Raw genomic sequence first — 20907 nt, forward strand, 5'->3', positions numbered from 1 at the left:
GCTGCAGAACCAAGGAAGATGGAGCCGAAGGTCCCAGCCCTGTGCCTCAACTCCAATCTCTCCGCACTGCTGGTCTCAGTTCAGCATGGCTCCCCTGTGCTGCTGAACCCAGTGGGATGTGGCCAAAAGTCCCAACTCTGTGTCCTCAGATTCAGCAGGACTGGGCAGGCCAATTGGCTCAACAGATGGAGGGGAGGGGCGCTGGCTATACACTCAAGGTGAGGAGACTAGTCTTCTTTTCCAAGTCATGGTTTAGTCACTCTCTGGGTCTCTGCCAAAAGCTTCCTCAGAAAATAGAGGACCCCTTAAAGTCACTGCTGGGTGTAGCCAGCCGACCCCTGGCAGGATCCAAGTAATGCAATCAGAGTCTGGACCGTGAAGCCCCAGGCTGGTGCTGTAGCAGAAGTGCTCTTCCCTGGGAGGGTGTAGTCTGATTCTCTCAGGTGGATTGAATCCCCACTGATTTTCACCACCAGATGCTACACAGGCCAGCTCCTCTTTCCATCTCTGTTGCTGTGGATTGAGGATCCCTCCATGGGGTTGAGACCCCACACTCCTAGGGGGAGAGAGTCTTGCAGGTTTGATATCCCTCTGGCTTCTCAGCCACCGCTGCCACGGCTCTGCCTTTCTTACCGCTCTCTATGTGGTTTCTTCTGTAATCCGTGGTAATATTTCAGTTCAGGTGGCCTCCGGTTGCTTGTTCAGATTGATTGCTCTGTAATTTAGGTGTAAATCTTGTTTTGGGTTGGGAGCTGGTGTACAACATCCACCTACTCTGTAGTCATCTAGGTAGGAATCTAGCCTGTGTCTATGAGTTTTTTCGTTTGTTTTTTCTTGTTTATTTGTTGCTTTCAGTTTTATATCCCACCTGTGAGTGAGATCATATGGTTTTTAACTCTTTCTCTCTGACTTATTTTGCTTAGCATGATATCACCACCATTGCCCTTCTTCTTTGTGGGGAGCCAGTATGGCCATGGCATACTCATGCCAGCTCAGCCTGGTTCAGTGACCCTCAGTGGGGGCGATGAAAGGCTTAGAAAAGACAGACAAGAGAATGAAAGCTGGGTCTCCGTGGGATGCTGCTGCTCTGATGGACAGCGCCAGCATCCACAAGCTGTGTCTTTATTTTATAGCAGATGCCACGAGGCAAAGTAAGGATGTGATCAAGATGTTTACAACATTCTCCTGGGTTTCAATCCTACTCAACTATATGCACCTGAACTCTATCACTCAGGCACGTGGGGCCACGTGCTTGGACCACAGGTTCAAGCCTACACTATAGCTGTTGGCTATAATTGTGCTGGGAGGGCTCTGCCCTCCAAGCTGGGACTTGCACGTGGCCACGAGAGGACTGTGCCCTCTCATCAGTCCGAGGCTTGAACCTGTCCAAACCCTGTAGCCGCACCCCACACTTCTTTTCCAAATAACTTTGTCTCCTGTTCCCATTCATCCTTCTGCTATACCAGCTTGGAAAAATGCCCGTGGTGGTAAAGAGGCATCTATCAAGTCTATGCTTTCTTTCTCCGCTTTACTCAGACTGTAAAAAGGAACAAATAAAAACAAAGGCCTCTCTGGACCCTATAGATGGCATCCCACTTCTCTTATTTCCTCCAAATCCAAGTTTCTAGATGCCATGCTTCTTCTTCCCCTACCCCCTGCCCCATCTATATAATGAAGAGCTAATATGCAAATAGTTGTCATGCCCTCATACCCTTGTGCCCTCATGTCCTCATGCCAAGGCCAGGAGACCTGAGGCTGCACTCTCCACCCTGACACCTGAGGCCATGCCCCCTGCCCTGGCACTGGGGCCAGGGGACCTGAGGCTAGGGGTGGGGCCGGCTGAGTCTGGGTCTCGCGCAATTTTGAGGTGTGCATGGGTGGGCGGGGACTTGACTCTGGGTCCTGCAGCGCGACCCAGACTCTCACAAGAGGGAGATTTTCATATACATTTTACTTTTTTTTTCATCTCTGACACTTCTATTATAGAGAAAGGGCAAATAGCAATATTAAAATATTTCCTCTAATTATCTCCCTTTTAATGTGCACGAATTTCATGGACCAGGACACTAGCATCATATAATTTGTTAAAGAAGTTAATAGTCTCTGTGAAGACATGCTCAATTTTTTGTGTTGTTGTTTGTTGTTGTTTTTTTTTGGGGGGGGGAGGGAGGGAGCTATTAAAAGTTCTTAAATCACATACATGGAAAAGTCATTTGCTTTTCTAATACTTCTTTTCAAATATGGGGTATTTTGAAAAAGTACATTGTGGTAAAAATATGTATAATCACTGCTTGGTATATACATTTAATGACAATTAAAATTATTTTCATATGTATAAATAAGTGAGCATTGCTATTGCTTTCCTATAACTGTTTGCAATCTTGAATTTTGTTCTTTGGGGAAATAAGTCACTCTTTTGTAATTATTTTATAACACATGACCTTATCTGGAACTGATATCCTAACTTTTGTTTGCTGTGTTTTAGAGTATTATACTGGTGAAAAAAATACTCTTTTAAAAAATATATTTGTATTGATTTCATAGAGGAATGGAGAGGGAGAGAGAGATAGGAACATCAGTGATAAGAGGGAATCATTGATCAGCTGCCTCCTGCACACCCCACACTGGGGACTGAGCCCGCAGCCAAGGCATATGCCCTTGATCAGAATTGAACCTGGGACCCTTCCGTTCACAGGCCAACACTCTATCCAATGAACAAAACTAGCCAGGGAGAAAAAATACTTTTTTATCATCAGAAGCAGCTCCCTCCCCTTCTAGGATTTAGGGAAATAAATATAATGTCTACTCTCTCAAGACCATGCCAAGCTCCTGGGGAACTGAGCTCCTAGCCTGACCTGTGTGGGTCAACTCTGTGGAGTCAGCAAGTACCAGGTTAGTTTGCCCTCCATAGGTGGTTCAGGTCTGGACTGAGATCAAACTTGACTCTCCCTTTGGTTTACCTATTCCATGGGGAGGCTGTTAGGCTCGGGTCCTGTTCTGCAAAGGTACCAGGATATTCAGTAGCCATGTGTGCAGGTACCTTTGTCCTAGAGGAAAAGAACAAAAATTCATTTTTTAAAAATAATATACTTGTGTCAGCAATCAAGTACAATCATTTCTGTAACGATTTTTACTTCTTAGGTCTCAGATGAGATTGCTTTGGAACGTAATGCAGACAGCATTTTGGATCTGCATTTCAGTGGACTGAAACATGCCACCCAGCTTATTCTTATTTGTGACAAGTCATTTAGATTGTGTTTGTTTGGTGTTTTTTATAATCACTAACCTTTGATCTGATATTTGGAAGACAGGTTAGACTTTGTGTATCTATATGGAACAAAGGTTATACTAGTACCCTATTGAAGGGGATGGCCGGGGCTAGTTGTGGAAAGAGTGATTAGTATTGCTCAAAACCTATAGGAAAGGTGCGTCCAGTACCCTTAAAAACTGTCCTTTTGTGCTTGATTCTCCTACTGCCCTGAACTTCCTGGTTCTCTTATTTGGCTATTAACTTTTCAGCATGGATAGTCATTCTGGTTACATTTTGGTAATTCATATGCCAGACTCTTAAAGTGAGATTTAACTCTGTTTTCCATAGTGGCTGCAACATTTACATCCCCACCAGCAGTGCACAAGGGTTCCCTTTTCTCCAGTGCTTGTTATTTTTGTCTTTTCTATAATAGCCATTCTAACAGGTGTGTGGTGCTCTCCTATTGTGGTGTTTCTGATTTGCATTTCTTTGATTATTAATGATGTTGAACATGTTTTCATGCACCTGTTATCCATCTGTATGTTTTCTTTTAGTGTGTGTCTACATTTTTTAACTTTATTTTTATTGTTGGTATTATTACAGATGTCCTCATTTCCCACCCTCCGTTTTGCCCCCCTCCACCTAGCCCCCACCCCCTCTTCCCTCTGACCATCACCACCACACTGTTATGCATATATGTTCTTTGGCTAATCTCTTTACCTTCTTTAATCCAGTCCTCCCTATCTCCCTCCCCTCTGACAGTTGTCAATCTGTATATCTTCTTTGAAAAAATGTCTACTTAGCTCTTAGGCTCATTTTTTTAATTGAATTTTTTGAGTTTTGTTTTGTTTGTTGTTGAAATGCATGAATTCTTTGTAGAGTAAATTTGGATATTAACCCCTTATCAGCTTAATGATTTCTAATATTTTCTTTCATTCAGTATGTGGCCTTTTCATTCTGTTGATGATTTCCTTTGCTATGCAGAAATCTTTTTAGTTTGATGTAGCACCAATTGTTTATTTTTGTTTTTCTTTCTTTTGCTTTTAATGTCATATTAAAATAACCATCACCCAGACCTATGTTGGGGCGATTGCCCTCTATGGTTTTTTTTCCTATAAGTTTTATACTTTCAGGTATTACATTCAAATCTTTAAACTGGCCTGAATTAACTTGTGAGTATGGTGTAATATAGCAGTCCAATTTCAGTCTTCTGCACGTGGCAATTCAGTTTTCCCAACATCACTGAAGAGACTGTTCTTTTCCCACTATGTCCCCTTGGCATCATTGTCATAAAGTAATTGACCACGCATTGTGGGTTTATTTCTGGGCTCTCTGTTTGTTCCTTTTTTATGTCTCAGATGAGATTGTTTTGGAGTGAACTATGCATGTGACTGTTTTTATGCCAGTGGCATATTCTTTAGATTATTGTAACTTTGCAATTTAGTTTGAAATTATAGAGCACAATGCTTCTAGCTTTGTTCTTCATTCTCAAGATTGCTTTGTTATTCAGGGTCTTCTGTGGTCCCACACAAATTTAGGGTTTCTCACTTGATTTCTGTGAAAAATACCATTATAATTTTGGTAGGGATTGCATTGAAGAAGTATATTGCTTTCAGTAGTATGGACATTTTAACAATATTAGTTTTTTCCAACCCATGAGTATAAGAATATCTTTTCATTTATTTGTGTCACCTTCATTTCTTTCATTAATGTATTGTAGTTTTTAATATACAGGTCTATTACCTCTTTGGTTAAATTTACTACTAGGTATTTTATTTTATTTTTGATGCAATTATAAATGGGATTGTTTTAAAACTTGTGTCTCTTATAGTTCATTATTAATGTAAAGAAATGCAATGGATTTTTGAGTATTGACTTTATATTCTGAAACTTTACTTAATTTTTTTATTAGTTCTAACAGTATTGGATGGAGTCTTTAGGGTCTTCTATATGTCACATCAAGTCATCTGCAAATAGTGGCAGTTTTACTTCTTCATTTTCAATTTGGATGGCTTCTATTTATTTTTCTTCCCCAATTGTTCTGGCTAGGATTAACGTCTTTGGATGAGAAAAATATAGGAGGCCTGATTATCAAATATGAAGACCATAGAAAAGTAGGAGGTATGGTTAATATAACCCTTATTCAAATAGATCTCAATGGGATAATAGACCAAAAAAAAGTGACATTTAAGAGGGATTCATCCATTCTTTCTTCTATAAGGTGTTTAGGTGTTCACTTATTAAGCACCTTTTATATGTAAAGCACTTGGCTTGTTGTGAAAGAAGCAAAGATGAGTAAGTCATGTCTCTGTTTCAGAAGTGCAGAAGAGAAGACATTTTAACAAATAATTGCAATTAAATATACACCCTGTTATGCTATAAACATGTACAAGTTGTTATGAAAGTTAAGAGTTGTGAATAAACAATGGACTGAGTGGGGGCTATTAGGTATAGGTTTTTGGATGATTTACAAAACAACAGACATTTGTATTATTAGGAGGAAAATGTATCAGTGGCATAATGTGTGTGCCTTAAAATATAAATGCATTAATATTATGATGTTTAAATAAATTAAATATGCATTGTTGTTTCTGGTTCTGAGCTCACCTTTCAGAAAGATGTGATTAGAAATGAAAGAAGACAAAAACGGGATGTAGATCCAACAGGTGATGGCAAGTTAATTCTCTTCAGTATTAATAAGGAAAAAGCATAACAACTGAGTAAATCATGGCTATCCAGTTTTTCCCATACATTGTTTTTAAAGTTTTAGTCTTACTTGATATTTGTTAACTTGGTGTTTATTGTTGACACTATTACAGATGCCCCCTTTCCCCACTTTTGTCCTCACTCACACAGCCCCTGTACATACTTCCCTCTGGCTACCACTATACAGTTGTGTGTGCCTATGGGTTATGCATACATGTTCTTTGCCTAATCCCTTCACATTCTTTCCACCAGTCCCCTTACCGCCTCCCCTCTGACAGCTGTCAGTCTATTCCAGGTGTACATGCCTCTGTTTCTATTTTGTTCATCAGTTTATTTTATTAGATTCTACCTATAAGTGAGATCATAGAGTATTTATCTTTCTCAGACTGGCTTATTTCACTTAGCATAATCTCCAGGCCCATCTATGCTATTGCAAAAGATAAAATTTCCTTCATTTTTATAGCCATGTAATATTCCATTATGTAAATGTACCACAGCTTTTTATCCACTCGTCTGCTGATGGGAACTTGGGCTGATTCCAGATTTTGGCTATTGTAAATAATACTGCTGTGAACATAGGGGTGCATGTATACTTCTGAACTAGTGTTTTAGGATTCTTAGGATATATTTCCAAAATTGGGATCACTGGGGCAAAATTTAATTTTTTGAGGAAAATCCGTACTGTTTTCCATAGTGGCCTCACCATTCTGCATGCCCACCGATGGTGCACTAAGCTTCCCTTTTCTCTACAGCCTAGCCAGCACTTGTTGTTTGCTGATTTATTAATGGTAGGCATTTTGACAGGTGTGAAGTGATATCTCTTTGTGGTTTTAATTTGCCATCCTTATGATGGCTAGTGAGGTTAAGCATTTTTTTATTTTTTTAAAATATACTTTATTGATTTTTTACAGAGAGGAAGGGAGAGGGTTAGAGAGTTAGAAACATTGATGAGAGAGAAACATTGATTCAGCTGCCTTCTTCACACTCCCTACTGGGGATGTGCCCGCAGCCAAGGTACGTGCCCTTGACCGGAATTGAACCTGGACCCTTCAGTCTGCAGGCCGAAGCTCTATCCACTGAGCCAAACCGGTTAGGGCTAAGCATTTTTTTTTTATATGTCTACTGGCCATCTGTATGTCCCTTTTGGAAGTATCTGTTCAGGTCCTTTGCTCGTTTTTTTATTGGTTTGTTTTCTTCCTCACGTTGAGTTGTATAAATTCTTTATATATTTTGGAAATTAACCCCTTATCAGATGTATCATTGGCAAATATGTTCTCCCATGCAGTGAATTCCTTTTTATTTTTTTGATGGGTTCCTTTGTTGTGCAAAAGCTTTTCAATTTGATGCAGTCCCATTTATTTATTTTACCTTTTGTCCCCATTGCCTAGGACAGTGGTCGACAAACTCATTAGTCAACAGAGCCAACTATCAACGGTACAACGATTGAAATTTCTTTTGAGAGCCAAATTTTTTAAACTTAAACTATATAGGTAGGTACATTGTTATGAACTTAATTAGGGTACTCCTAAGGCTTAGGAAGAGCCACACTCAAGGGGCCAAAGAGCCGCATGTGGCTCGCAAGCCGCAGTTTGCCGACCACGGCTCTAGGAGACATATTGGCAAAAATATTGCCATGAAAGATGTGTGAAATTTTACTACCTCTGTTTTCTTCTAGGATTTTTAAGGTTTTGCAACTTACATTTAAGTCTTATATCCATTTGTAGTTTATTCTTGTGTATGGTATAAGTTCGTGGTCTAGTTTCATTTATTTTGCAATGTACCTGTCAAATTTTCCCAACAACATTTATTGAAAAGTCTGCCTTTACTCCATTATATGCTCTTGACTACTTTGTCAAATATTTATTGATCATATAGGTGGGTTGATATCTGGGCTCTTTGTTTGGTTTCATTGATCTATATGCTTGTTCTTACGCCAGGAGCAGGCGGTTTTGATTACAGTGGCTTTGTAGTATAGTTTGATATGAGGTTTTGTGAAACTTTCCACTTTGTTCTTCTTTCTCAAAATATCTGAGAATATTCAGGGGATTTTTAGTACCATACAGATTTTTAAAATATTTGTTCTAAACCTGTGAAATGTAGTTTTGATTGCTAAGTATTAGATTCATTATTTCATTCTATAAGGGATACTCATATGTCATCAATAATTTTCACTTAAAGTATTTTGTTAGAAGTTTTTAACTCAAATCTTTTCTTTTAAGAGGAATTTTGATTTAAAGTTAACTTTTAACCAACAGAATTATGCACAGTTGCATTAGCCATAGTACTTAATATATTTTTGAAGCTTGTTTTCCCCTTCAGTTTCATAGTAGTTTCATTGTAAAGATGGCTGTGTTGAATTTCATGAAATTTTTTCTCATAACAAATTTGTTTGAGAAAATTTTACTTGAGAAAACAAAAATTACATTTCTCTTATGGATATATTGACAATTTTAGTTAATGTTTCTATCTTGGCAAGGTATACCTTTATTATAATCACCTACCAGTTACCGCACTTGGAAACCCATGTTGTTGATGAAGTAGAGGTTATGGGTTTCTTCCTAGGGCAGGCCAGCAAGTATCTCTTTGTTATGTGGCATACCTTTCACCTTAGCCAGCTGGCCGGCAAATGTGCACAGCTGGTGACAAGGAGAACTTGGTGAGACTGTGTAGATGGATTGGTGCAAATTTATCACCATAGCTAGGAAAATAACCCCAAGCAATTGCCTCTCTAATGTACAACACATGGTTGTTTATATTCAATTGAATTGTAGCTATATAGTTTGTCATTACTCTTACTTACAGAAAATCTCACTTTTCTATAAAAGTTTCCTGCTTTAGAATTTACTGGATTAAAATTTTGTAACTATATTTTACAAATATTTTACTTTTTCATATAATCTAATTCCCTTACAAGTATAATTTCATTGCTTCTTAGGACATTTTGGATTTGCAACAGTTTTATTTAGTTTTTAAGACCATGGACAAAAATTGCATGAGCACTGATTATTTTGATGAAAATAAATCAGTCTGTGAAAAATATTAAACGAAGCACATAATCTTTGGCTAGTGCCATTCAGACATCCTTCCTCTGCATTTATTAGTATGATTTGGGTAAAATAGTAAATTTAGTATTGTCTTGTTATTTGGAAGTCTGTGTGCCCTCACCAGCACAGATTAAATTAAGCCACTCACTACTTTCAAAAAGAACACTTAATGTTGAGTAAGCTTTCAAACTTAGTTTATTTTGCATATACTTAACATATGCTAATTACTCCCAACTAATCATGCTGTATCGTGTAATTAATAAGAACATAGCTAGGATTCACCTTTAATTTTTTTTTTTTAATCTGCAGGCTCTCATACAAAACAGAATTATGTGTATTTAAAATTGCAACTTAAAAAAACCTAATCTAACTTTTAAAAGCACTATATATTGTAGTTGGTCATCTTAGACATTTCATGAGACAACCTTAGCATAATTGTGTGAATTCCATTTTTTAAAGAGTATAGTTAATTTTATAGAGCAAAAATTTATTATTTTAGCTTAATTAATCCACATATATTAGTATAATAACCAGTAGATTATGGAATGTACACTGTAAATTCCTGTTAGACTCAAAACAGCTCTTTTAAACCTATTCAGAGTTCTCATTCTAATACAAAGTGTAAAATATAAATGTTAAAACTGAGTACCGCTACTGATAACCAGGAAGTGGGAGAGCCAAGGCATATATAATTATCTGGCTTTACAGAAAGTAAAGCTCTGCGGTTTTCATTGTATAATTTTTTACATTGAAATGACTTCGTTGTTTAAAGAAGATTAATCTTTTTAGATCTCTAAAAGGCCATTTTCATACAACTAGGGTCTGACAATAGCCCTTTATAGAGATTTTGTTTTTTCAATCTAATTTTTACAATAAGCTAGAGCATAGTACGATTGATAGCAACCATCATGCAGATTTATTTTTTAATGTACTTTCAAAGTTTCCTATAGAAAGTACTTAGTACTTCCCATACCTGATTTTAAAAAAATACCACAAGTTCTACATTTACATTCTGTGGTTATTTGATGTGCCATATAAGAGAGAGAGAGAGAGAGAGAGAGAGAGAGAGAGAGAGAGAGAGAGAGAGAGAGAGAGGTTTAATTCTTCAGGATTGTTTTGTTGTTGCTGTTTTGTTGTTGTTTGTGGTGGTGGTGATGTGGAAAATGAGGAATGTTTCCCACAATTCCTTTTTTTATGAGTTTTAGGGATTTCCCAATCATCAATATGAATTTTGTCAGAGCACAGACACATTGACAATACAATATTTTAAAAATCTAATTACTTTCACCTGTTTAAATAAGGGAACTCCATGCTGGAAAATGTGTGCGAGCTGCCATAGAAGTAGTTGAACTCCTGCTCAAGGCAGATTTGCCAGGCATCTATTTTCCTTCCTTGAGGTGTTCATGTCCTTTTAGAATCTGTATGGATGTGGTCTATAGCCACAGATTTGTGACTAAATGACTGTGAAAGGGGCTACTGAACAACAATCAGGCTTGGTAATAGCTGTTTGAGGTTTATTTCAAAAGGTTTTTGTCTAATCTCATTAGAATACCTCTGGATACAAATATGTTATTTCTCAGTTGTGTGCTATAAACAGAGGAAATGATAGCTAATCATGAATGTACTGAAAAGGCACTTTTTTTCATTGTTGTTATTTTACAATGCATCATTAGTTCACCTAAACCTGAAAATATGAATTTCTTTTTATTTTTCTGTTTGTTTGTTTTTTTGTTTTACTTTTCTTTTAACTAAAAAGCATGCATATAGATGAATAGATATAGATACAAATATGGAGATAGTTAGATTTAAAGAGAAGATGAATTCCACTGGTTTAATCAAATCAAAACAAAGAGAATAATTCCCTAATAATCTTGCAACACATCTGAATCAGCCTGTTATTTGGGAAGGTGAATGGAATGTGTAAGATAGAATTCCTCAGCATCAATAGTTACACATTTCAGCTGACAGAGTTTTAAGCTGTCACACACTTAACTTTCTTTTCCTGGCAACAATTATTTCATCATTAAATGAAGATAATGGTAATTTTGTTTTGTCTTAGATGCCATTTATAAGATATGTTATACATATTATTACCTCTCATTCTTATTAGATTATTTTTAGTAAAATTAGATTTTAGTTGATTCCAGGGAATTATACTACTGCCTTTAAAGCATTATTAGCATTTTGTTAAGATTGGTTATTAAGGAATTCGAATGACCAGGTCTGTTATTAAAATAGGCCAACAAATTCCACTTGCCTATTTTGATTTTTCTCTCTCTTTCAATATGTACAGAATGCACTTTGTGCTCAGGCTAAATTACAATATATGTGCATGCTTGTGTGTGTGTCTTCCATATCAGATCTAAACAAACAGTTTTAGGTGATAGGATTACAAGTGTAATTCAGAAATTTTAAACTCATATGCTTTTGAAAGCCAAGCAAATCACACAAATGAATAAAATATGCTATTGCCAACAAATTAGGAAGCGATGAAAACAGGCAGATTACAGGCCCATTCTAAAAGGTATTGAACTTTAATTGTTTTTAAATATCGTATGTGTTGTCAATATCAAGGCAAGCCCTTCAGAGGACTCAATTTGCTCTTCAGCACACCTGTGTGAAACTTCTAAAAATCCTCGCTTTAAAAAGGGGACACATGTAATACTTTCAACAATTAAGATTTATAAAACAATAAGAACATTGATTTAACAAATAAACACATACTAAACTCAGACAGAGATTCTCTGTGGTGGCTCCTCCAATCTGATGCCTTTGCTTCCTGGAACATATCAGCATGGGTCAGTATAGTATTTGCAGGTTACTGAATATTCCAAGCTTATTAATAGAGCTGTTCACTAGAAAACATATAGATTCTTAAAATTAGTGCTTTAGAACACATGCAGTTACATCTCCGCATCATCATAGGTCTTGACATTGTTGAAATCTGCCTGTCTACTATTCTCTGATCTTCACTGATGCACTAACAATACTTGGCAATTCCATTACGCTACATCCCGCATTTCCCTTCAAAAACTGTGGAACACCTGAAAACAAGTATATCTCTAAGAAGGATGACTAAACACACACTATAATACAATTGCCATTTATATAAATACACACATTATGTATGTAAAATTTTATAGTGATCTAGTGAAAATTAAATTCCTGTGGTGTGGCGGTGTACATTGCAAAATATCTGTGTTTTTCTTTTTTTAAATTAAGCATCACACTGAAATTAGTAAAATAGACACATTGTTTGGGCCTAAGGGCAAATACTATTTCAGTTTTTATAACTGTTAATAAAACAGCTGTCTGATTTTGAAATTTAAAGGGCGTGCTAATTATTTTCTTTAATTTTTAATTATAATTTTAATTGCAATGATACACTCACTAGTCTGAAGTGACTTATGAAACCTAATCTATTTGAAGTATAAGTTTCTCTTTCTTCTATTTTGCTCGATCTCTCTGCCTTCCCCAACCCAGTCCCCAAGCCCCGCAACTCTGACATCTGTCAGCCTGTTCTCTATCTACGTCTGTATTTTGTTTGTTAGTTCATTCTGTTCATTAGATTCCACATATGAATGAAATCATATGGTATTTGTCTTTCTCTGACTGGCTTATTTTACTTAGCATAATACTCTCCAGATCCATCTATGCTGTCGAAAAGGTTAAGATTCCCTTCCTTTGTACAGCTGAATAGTATTCCATTGTGTATCACAGATTTTATCCACTCATCTACTGATGAACACTTGGGCCGCTTCCCAGTTTGGCCTATTGTAAATAACGCTGCAATGAACACAGGGGTGCATATATTCTTTTAAAGCACTGTTTCGGGATCTTAAGATAAATTCCCAGAAATGGGATCTCTGGGTCATAAGGCAGTTCCATTTTTAAATTTTTGAGGAAAATCCATACTGTTTTCCATAGTGGCTGCACCAGTCTGCATTCCCACCATCAGTGCATGAGGGTTCCCTTTTCTCCACATCCTTGCCCACTTTTGCTGTTTGTTGATTTATTGATCACAGCCATCCTGGCAGGTGTGAGGTGATAGCTAAAGGTGGTTTTAATTTGCATTTTTCTGATGAGCATCTTTTCATAATGTCTCTTGGTAATCTGTATGTACTGTTTGGAGAAGTGTCTATTCAGGTCCTTTGCTCATTTTTTTTAATTGAAGTGTTGGATTTTTGGTTTTAAATTGTATAAGTTCTTTACAAATTTTGGATATTAACCCTTTATCAGATGTATCAGTGAATATATTATCCCATTCAGTGTGTTTTCTTTTCATTGTGTTGATGGTTTCCTTTGCTGTGCAGATACTTTTTAGTTTGATGTAGTCTCTTTTTTCCTCTTTTGATTCCCTTGCCTGAGGTGAAATATCGGGAAAAAAAATTGCTATGAGAAATGTCTGAGATTTTACTGCCTATGTTTTCTCCTAGAATTGATATGGTTTCAAGTTTAACATTTAAATCTTTAACCCATTTTGAATTTATTCTTGTGTATGGTGTACGAAGGTGGTCTAGTTTCATTTTTTTGCATGTATCTGTCCACTTATTGAATAGACTATCTTTACCCATTATATGTGTTGCCTCCTTTGTCAAATATTAATTTATTATAAAGGCATGGGTTTATTTCTGGGCTCTCTATTCTGTTCCATTCATCTATATGCCTGTGTTTATGCCACTCCCTTGTTTTGAATACAATGGCCGTGTAGTATAATTTGGTATAAGGTAGCCTGATTTCTCCAACTTTGTGTTTCTTTCTGAAGATTGCTGTTGCTATTTGAGGTCTTTTTTGGTTCCACATAAAATTTTGGAATATTTCCCGGCCGCTGTGGCTCAATGGTTGAGCGTCGACCTGTGAACCAGGAAGTCACAGTTCGATTCCAGGTCGGGGCACATGCCCAGGTTGTGGGCTGGATCCCCAGTATGGGGTGTGCAGGAGGCAGCCAATCAATGATTCTCTCTCATCATTGGTGTTTTTATCTTTCTAACCCTCTCCCTTACTCTCTGAAATAAATAAAATTATATTTAAAAATAATTGGAATATTTTGTTCTAGGTCTGTGAAGCACCATATCAGTTTCTTGATAGGAATTGCATTGAATATATAGATTGCTTTGGGTAGTATGGACATTTTCATGGTGCTAAGTCTTCCTATCCATGAACACAGTATATGCTTCCAGTTATTTGTATCTTTTTCAATATCTTATAATTTTTTTAATATTGTTCATTTTCATTTTTGATTAAATTTATTCCTAGGCATTTTATTTGTCTGAGGCAACTATGAATGGGATTGTTTTCTTAGTTTCCCTCTCTGATAACTCATTATCTATATATATAAAAAGCTAATATGCTAAGTGTCTGACTGTCTGACAGGTCGCTATGACATGCACTGACCACCAGGGGGCAGATGCTCAACACAGGAGCTGCCGAGCTGCAGTGACTTGGCAGTGGCGGTTCTTGGGTGATGCACCCCAGAACCAGAGAGGAGGGAGCTCAATTCCTCATGGGGCCACACAGTTCCACCTTCGGCCATGGGTTATGTTGTTGCTGGGCATTGTCCGCCCCAAATCTAGTTTATTGCACACTTGCGTTTGTGTTCCATATCCTGTATGACAGCAACTTTGCAGAATACCCTCTCGCATTCCAGGACCCCTCCGGGGATGTTGAAGAGCCGGTTTCAGCCCGATCCCCACAGGCCAGGCCAAGGGACCCCACCTGCCAGAGGGACCCCACTCACTCCGCATATGCCCTTCAAGCTATGGCGCCACCCCAGGTGCTGCCGGCCAGGGAGGGACCTTGGGAGGTTGGCTCTAGGGCATGTCTGGCCTGTCTTGCCCAGTCCCTCTCTGCTGGCCACCTTTTAATTAATTTCCTTTCAATGTGCCAAATCCATGCGCCCGCTCACTAGTTGGTGTATAAAAATGTCACCCATTTCTGAATAACAATTTTGTATCTAGTTATTTTGCTGAATTTATATATTATATCTAGTAGTTTTCTGGTGGAGTCTTTAGGTTGTTTTTTTTTTTATTTTATTTTTCAAACTGAAGTTCTATTTAAAATGTAAAAGAAATAGTTTTTGAATATGCTGATGAATAAAGCAAAAGAATACAGTGTCCTCTTCCTACTAGTCAGCCAGCATACCCAAGTACAGGGCAATATACAGTACATACTGCTGGTAGAATTTCACTGTAGCTAGATTATCTGTGCCTAGATTATGTAGAGACTTGAGGCTCAGTGCAGGAAATTCATGCATGGATGGGGTCCCTACGCCTGGTCAGCAATCAGGGCTCATCAGGTTCCCTGCCTACCTATCTCCCCCCCTCCTTCCCTTGCTGCCCACACGCTGCCACCCACCCTCGGTTCCCCATCCCAGCCCAAGGCCTGGCCCAGATCTGGTGATCAGGACCTGTCAGCCAGGGGGAGGGACTGGGAGGTTGACTGGCAGGCCCCATCGGTGATTGGGGGCTAGGGGCTGGGGGCAGCTCCTCCATTGAGGGTCTGCCCCCTGGTGGTCAGTGTGAGTCATAGCGACCAGTCGTTACAGTTGTTCCATCGTAAAGGTCGCTTAGGCTTTTCTATAGATTCTCAATGTGAGATCTCAGTTCTAGGTTTACACCTTTACTGAGCCATAGCCAAATCCCTGGGGCCCACAGTTCTTTGCACAGCATCCTTTACAATATATCTCACCTTCTTTCCCAGTCAGAGTTATTGATTCAAGATTCTTTCCACACTTGGCACACTGGAAACGGTTTTTGTGCCAGGGATTTCCTGCCCCAATTATGTTCTTAGCAGCATGCATGGAATCCCCACATCTGGAACTCTTCTCAGCACCTCTGTATTTTTGAGTCAATTCAGATGTGTTTGGATTTGTTGTAGGCCTGGGAGTTTAAGCACTCTCTGGCTTGATGCCCAGCCTCTGGCCCTGGTCCATGTGGTGCATGCCAACCCCTGGCTGTAACCATAGTCTTTTGGCCCATACTTCTTTCCATAGCAGGATATGCAGTAGAACTCTTCATCATGAATTGCCACTATTGTGCTATGTAATTTTTTCCGGCAAACCATGCACAGAATGCAGCTTCTCCCATCACACTTCACCTCTTCCACATTAGTCAGGGCCTCCCCAGACCCCACACGTGTTTCCACTGCCCAGACAGGCATTGAGTCAGAGGCAGGACCAAGCACCACAGGCAGGGCTAATGAAGTGGAGTTGGAGGGAAAAGGTGGGAACTCTGGGATCATCTGCGAATAATGACAGTTTTACTTCCTCCTTCCCTATTTTGATGCCTTTTATTTCTTCTTCTTGTCTGATTGCTGTGGCTAGGACTTCCGGTCCTATGTTGAATAAGAGCAGTGAAAGTGGACATCCCTGCCTTGTGCCTGATCTTAAGAGAATTGTTTTTAGTTTTTGCCCATTGAGTATGATGTTGGCTGTGGGTTTGTCATATATGGCCTTCACTACATTGAGACATGTTCCCTTTATTCTCACTTTACTGAGAGATCTTTACCATAAATGGGTGCTGGATTTTACCAAATACCTTTTCTGCATTTATTGATATGAGCATGTGCTTTTTATCTTTCATTTCGTTTATGTGATGTATCACATTTATTGATTTGTGTATATTGTTTCAACCTTGCATCCCCAGAATAAATCCCACTTGGTCATGGTGTATGATCTTTTAATACATTGCTAGATCTGGTTTCCTAATATTTTATTGAGGATTTTATTATCTATGATCATCAGGGATATTGGCCTATAATTTAGTTTCTTTGTAGTATCTTTATTTGGTTTGAGGATTAGAATAATGCTGGCCTAGTAAAATGAGCTTGGAAGTATTCCCTTCTCTTGAATTTTTTAGCTCTAGTTTACATATAGGTGCTATTTCTTCTTTGAATGTATGGTAAAATTCACCTGTGAATCCATCCAGTCCAGCACTTTAGTTTGCTGAGAGGTTTTGATTACTGCTTTAATTTTACTAGCTGCAATCTGTCTATTCAGATGATCTGATCTTTCCAATTCAGTTTTGGAAGATTTATGTTTCTGGGAATTTATCCATTTTTTTCCAGATTGTCCAAATTGTTGGCAAATAGTTGTTCATAATATATTTCTACAATCCTTTGTGTTTCTTTGATGTCAATTTATTTCTCCTTTTTCATTTCTGATTGTATTGATTTGGGTCCTCTCTCTTTTTCTCTTGAAAAATCTGGTTAAAGATTTGTCAATTTTATCTTTAAAAAAAAAAACAGCTGTTCATATCATTGATCTTTGTATTGGTTTTCTTTAGACTGTATTTTGTTTATTTCTGTTATATATTATTTCCTTCCTTCTACCCACTTTGGGCTTTCTTTATTTTATTTTTGAAGTTCCTTTAAGTGTAAAGTTAGATTTTTTACCTGAGATTTTTCTTGTGTTTTTTTTTTTTTTTTCCTCAGATAGTCCTAGAATGCTATGAATTTCCCTCTTTAATGCTATGAAGGACTGCTTTCACCATGTCCCATATGTTTTAGGTTATTGTGCTTTCATTTTCATGTGTTTCAAGGTATGTTTTGATTCTTCTCTGATGTCATTGGTAACCCATTCGTTGTTTAGTAACGTGTTATTTAGCCTCCATGGCTTTGTGTATTTTTCAATGTTCCTCTTATAATTGATTTCTAGTTTCATTCCATTATGTTTGGAGGAGATTCTTTTTTTTTATTTTTTTATTTTAAATTTCTCTTTAATTGAAAGTATTAAGATGTCCCCCCTTTTCCCCCATTGGCCCCTTCCTTCCCTTTTCCATCCTCTCCCCAGGCCTTCAACCCACTATTGTTTGTATCCATGGGTTACGGATATAGGAATAGAAGTTCTTTGGTTGATCTCTTCTCTCCCCCGCACCTTTCCCTCTAAGGATCCTCCATCTGTTGCATGCCTCCATGTCTCTGCATCTATTTTGTCCGTTTATTTTGTTCATTAGATTCCACATATAAGTGAGACCATGTGATACTTGTCCTTCTCTGACTTACTTATTTCACTTGGCATAATACCCCCTAGGTCCCTCCGCGCTTTCTCAAAGGGTCAGTGAGCCTTCTCTTTTTTTTTTTACAGCTGCAAGTATTCCATTGTATAAACGTACCGTAGTTTTTTGTGTGGTTGTTTTTTATCCACTCATCTCTTGAGGGGCACTTGGGCTGTTTCCAAATAGCGCTGCTATGAACAATCCCTTCTGGCCTGAAATATTTCTGTTGAGAAATCAGCTGACAGTTTTTTGGAAGCTCCCCTGTAGGAAACTAACTACTGTTCTCTTGCAGCTTTTAAGATTCTCTTTGTCTTTAAACTTTCTCTTACTAATTATGATGTGATTTGGTGTGGGCCTCTTTGAGTCCATCTTGTTTGAGACCCTCTGTACTTCCTAGACATGTGTGTCTTTTTCCATTACCAGGCTAGTGAATTTTTTTTTTGGTTATTAAGTCTTCAAATAGATTCTTGATTCCTTGCTCTCTCTCCTTTCCTTCTGGTACCCATAAGATGTAGATGTTGTTACACTTCATCTTGTCCCAAAGTTCCCTTAAATTATCCTCATTTTTAAATTCTTTTTTCGTTTTGCTGCTCTATTGGGAGTTTTTTCTACCTTTTCTTCCAAATCACTGATTTGATTCTCTGCTTCATCCAATCTACTGTTTATTCCCTCCAGTGTTTTCTTCATTTCAGAAATAGTATTCTTCATTTCTGACTAATCTTTTTTTTTTTTTTTGGTTTCTATGTCCTTTTTAATGCTGTTGTGCATCTATAGAACCATTACTTTGAATTCTATATCTGATAAATTACTTGCCTCCATTTTATTTAGCTTTTGTCCTAGAGATGTCTGCTATTCTTTCACTTGGGACCTTTTTTATAATTGTCTTCTCATTTTGGATGCATCTTTGTGTTTGTTTCCATGTATGACATAGTTCTGCTATGACTGCCATTCTTTGTGGGGTGGCCTTATGTAGAAGGTGTCCTGTGGGGTCCGGTGGTGCCGTTTCCTTGATCACTTGAGCTGCGTGCTCCAAGAATGTTCCTTGTGTGGGTTATGTGGGCCCTTCTGTTGTAAGTGAGTTTTGAATGCAATTGGGTCATTGGTTTGTGGGATTTGCCCTAAGGCTGGCTGACTCTGAGGCTCAGCCCCGACCATGAGGTGTGAGCTGCTATGGAGGTGCTGACCACATGAAGCAAAATTTTCCTCATTGGGGTTTGGTATCTGCCAAGATGTCCCCTTGAAGATGCTAGTTGTGAAGCTTATTGGATCCTGCTCTGATGTTGTCTGACGCTGGCCACTGGGTGCGTTGGTTCTGGACCCCCTGGGAGTCACTCTGGTGCAGGCCACATATGACGTTGCCTGTGACTGGCCCTTGGCAACCTGTTTGGAGCAGTCTCTATGTGGCCTCTTCTCTAAGTTCTTGGTTATAAGACTTCTCTTCAGCTAGTCTTCACTTGGTTATCCATGATGATTGTTCTATAGTTTAGCTATAATTCCAGTTTGGTCCTGGTAGGAAGTGAGTGTAGCTTCCATCTACTTCACTGCTGTCTTTGCTCTCCTCGTGGCTATATTTTTTAAAGCACAGTATAAATTTCTAATTGAACTAAATTATATATGTTGGATAATACTTCATGGCATATAGACTTCCATAACAAAATTGGGTACAACATGGAGAACACAAACTGGTAACCCTACTTTAATATATATGCCTTTATTTTTGAAACTAAACAAATTTCTCCATAATTACAAACCCTTATCTAAATGAGAGTGCCATTTTGAGAATATAGATAATTTTAGATAGTTTCTAATCACTGTGAAGAATAGCATCACAATTTTCATAGCTAATATGCAGGCCCAGTTTTGAAGTCCATTCTTATGATAGTGAGAGCCTCAGCCATGGCTCTCATCTTAAAGAAGGGCAGAAGAGTGAGTATAAAATTTCCTCTATTGTTTTAAGAAAACTTTAGTCTCTAAGGTTATTCATAAGGAGTCCTGAGTAGACTTGTCAGCAGGTCTAACTTGGTGGCTAGTGGATAGGAACGCACACAGCATCAACAGTGTTCTGGGTAGCACTGTGCCAAAGTAAATTACGTACCAATAAGCAGAACTTTGATGTTGTGGCCTACTAGACTGCTCTAATAGATGTTTCAGTTATCTATTGCTGTGTAACAAACCATCCAGGAACTTAGTAGTAGCTTAAAATAACAACAATCATTTATTTTGCTTACACAGTACAGTTCTGGCAGGGCTCATCTGGAAAGCTGGTCTCTACTCTGGGTAGCTTTAGTAAGGTCTGCTAGATTGAACATGTAGGATCAAGCCACTTAAGATAGTTCACTCCAAGGCTGGCAAGTTGGTTCTGGCTGCTGGCTTGGAATTCAGCCAGGGCTGTCAGCTGAGTGCTTCAGTGCCTTTTAATGTGGGTTGCTTGGGCTTCCTCACAGCTTGACAACAAGTGGAAACTACAAAGCTATGATCTAGCCTCAGAAGTACAAGAACATTACTTCTGTCATATTCTATTTGCCTAACAAGTCAATTAGGCCAATCTATTTTTAAGAGGAGGAGAACTCGATTTTATCTCACAAAGGGAGGGGTAGCCAAAAATGTTACCATCTTTAATCTACCAGAGCAAAGGCTGGGTGTGCAGGGGATTGTGGCACTGGTGCTCCTTGCCCAGTGGAGGGATTATTCATATGCCAACAATCTTGCACATTCCACCTGAAGCAGGTTTTCTGATTGTAAATGACACCACATCTACCACCAACCTCTCACATATAGGTGACATGTACCATGGCCAGGCAATATACTAAATGCTTTATAAACATTTTTAAATAGCATCCTTTTAACGGTTCTTTTAGGTAGATGGTAATATTGTCTGAGGCACAGAGAGGTTAATTTATGTGTACAAGATTCA

The 20907-nt window shown here is 38.2% G+C and overlaps 1 protein-coding gene and 1 pseudogene across 1 annotated transcript in view; one reads left to right on the plus strand and one right to left on the minus strand.

Annotated features, from left to right (window-relative positions):
- FOXP2 (forkhead box P2) overlaps positions 1-20907 on the plus strand; it is a 704673-nt gene that overhangs the window by 338686 nt on the left and 345080 nt on the right. The window lies entirely within an intron of this gene.
- On the minus strand, positions 15611-16158 carry LOC132211318 (cysteine and glycine-rich protein 2-like; annotated as a pseudogene).

Source organism: Myotis daubentonii, chromosome 10, assembly GCF_963259705.1.
Source record: "Myotis daubentonii chromosome 10, mMyoDau2.1, whole genome shotgun sequence".
Classification (NCBI taxonomy): domain Eukaryota; kingdom Metazoa; phylum Chordata; class Mammalia; order Chiroptera; family Vespertilionidae; genus Myotis; species Myotis daubentonii.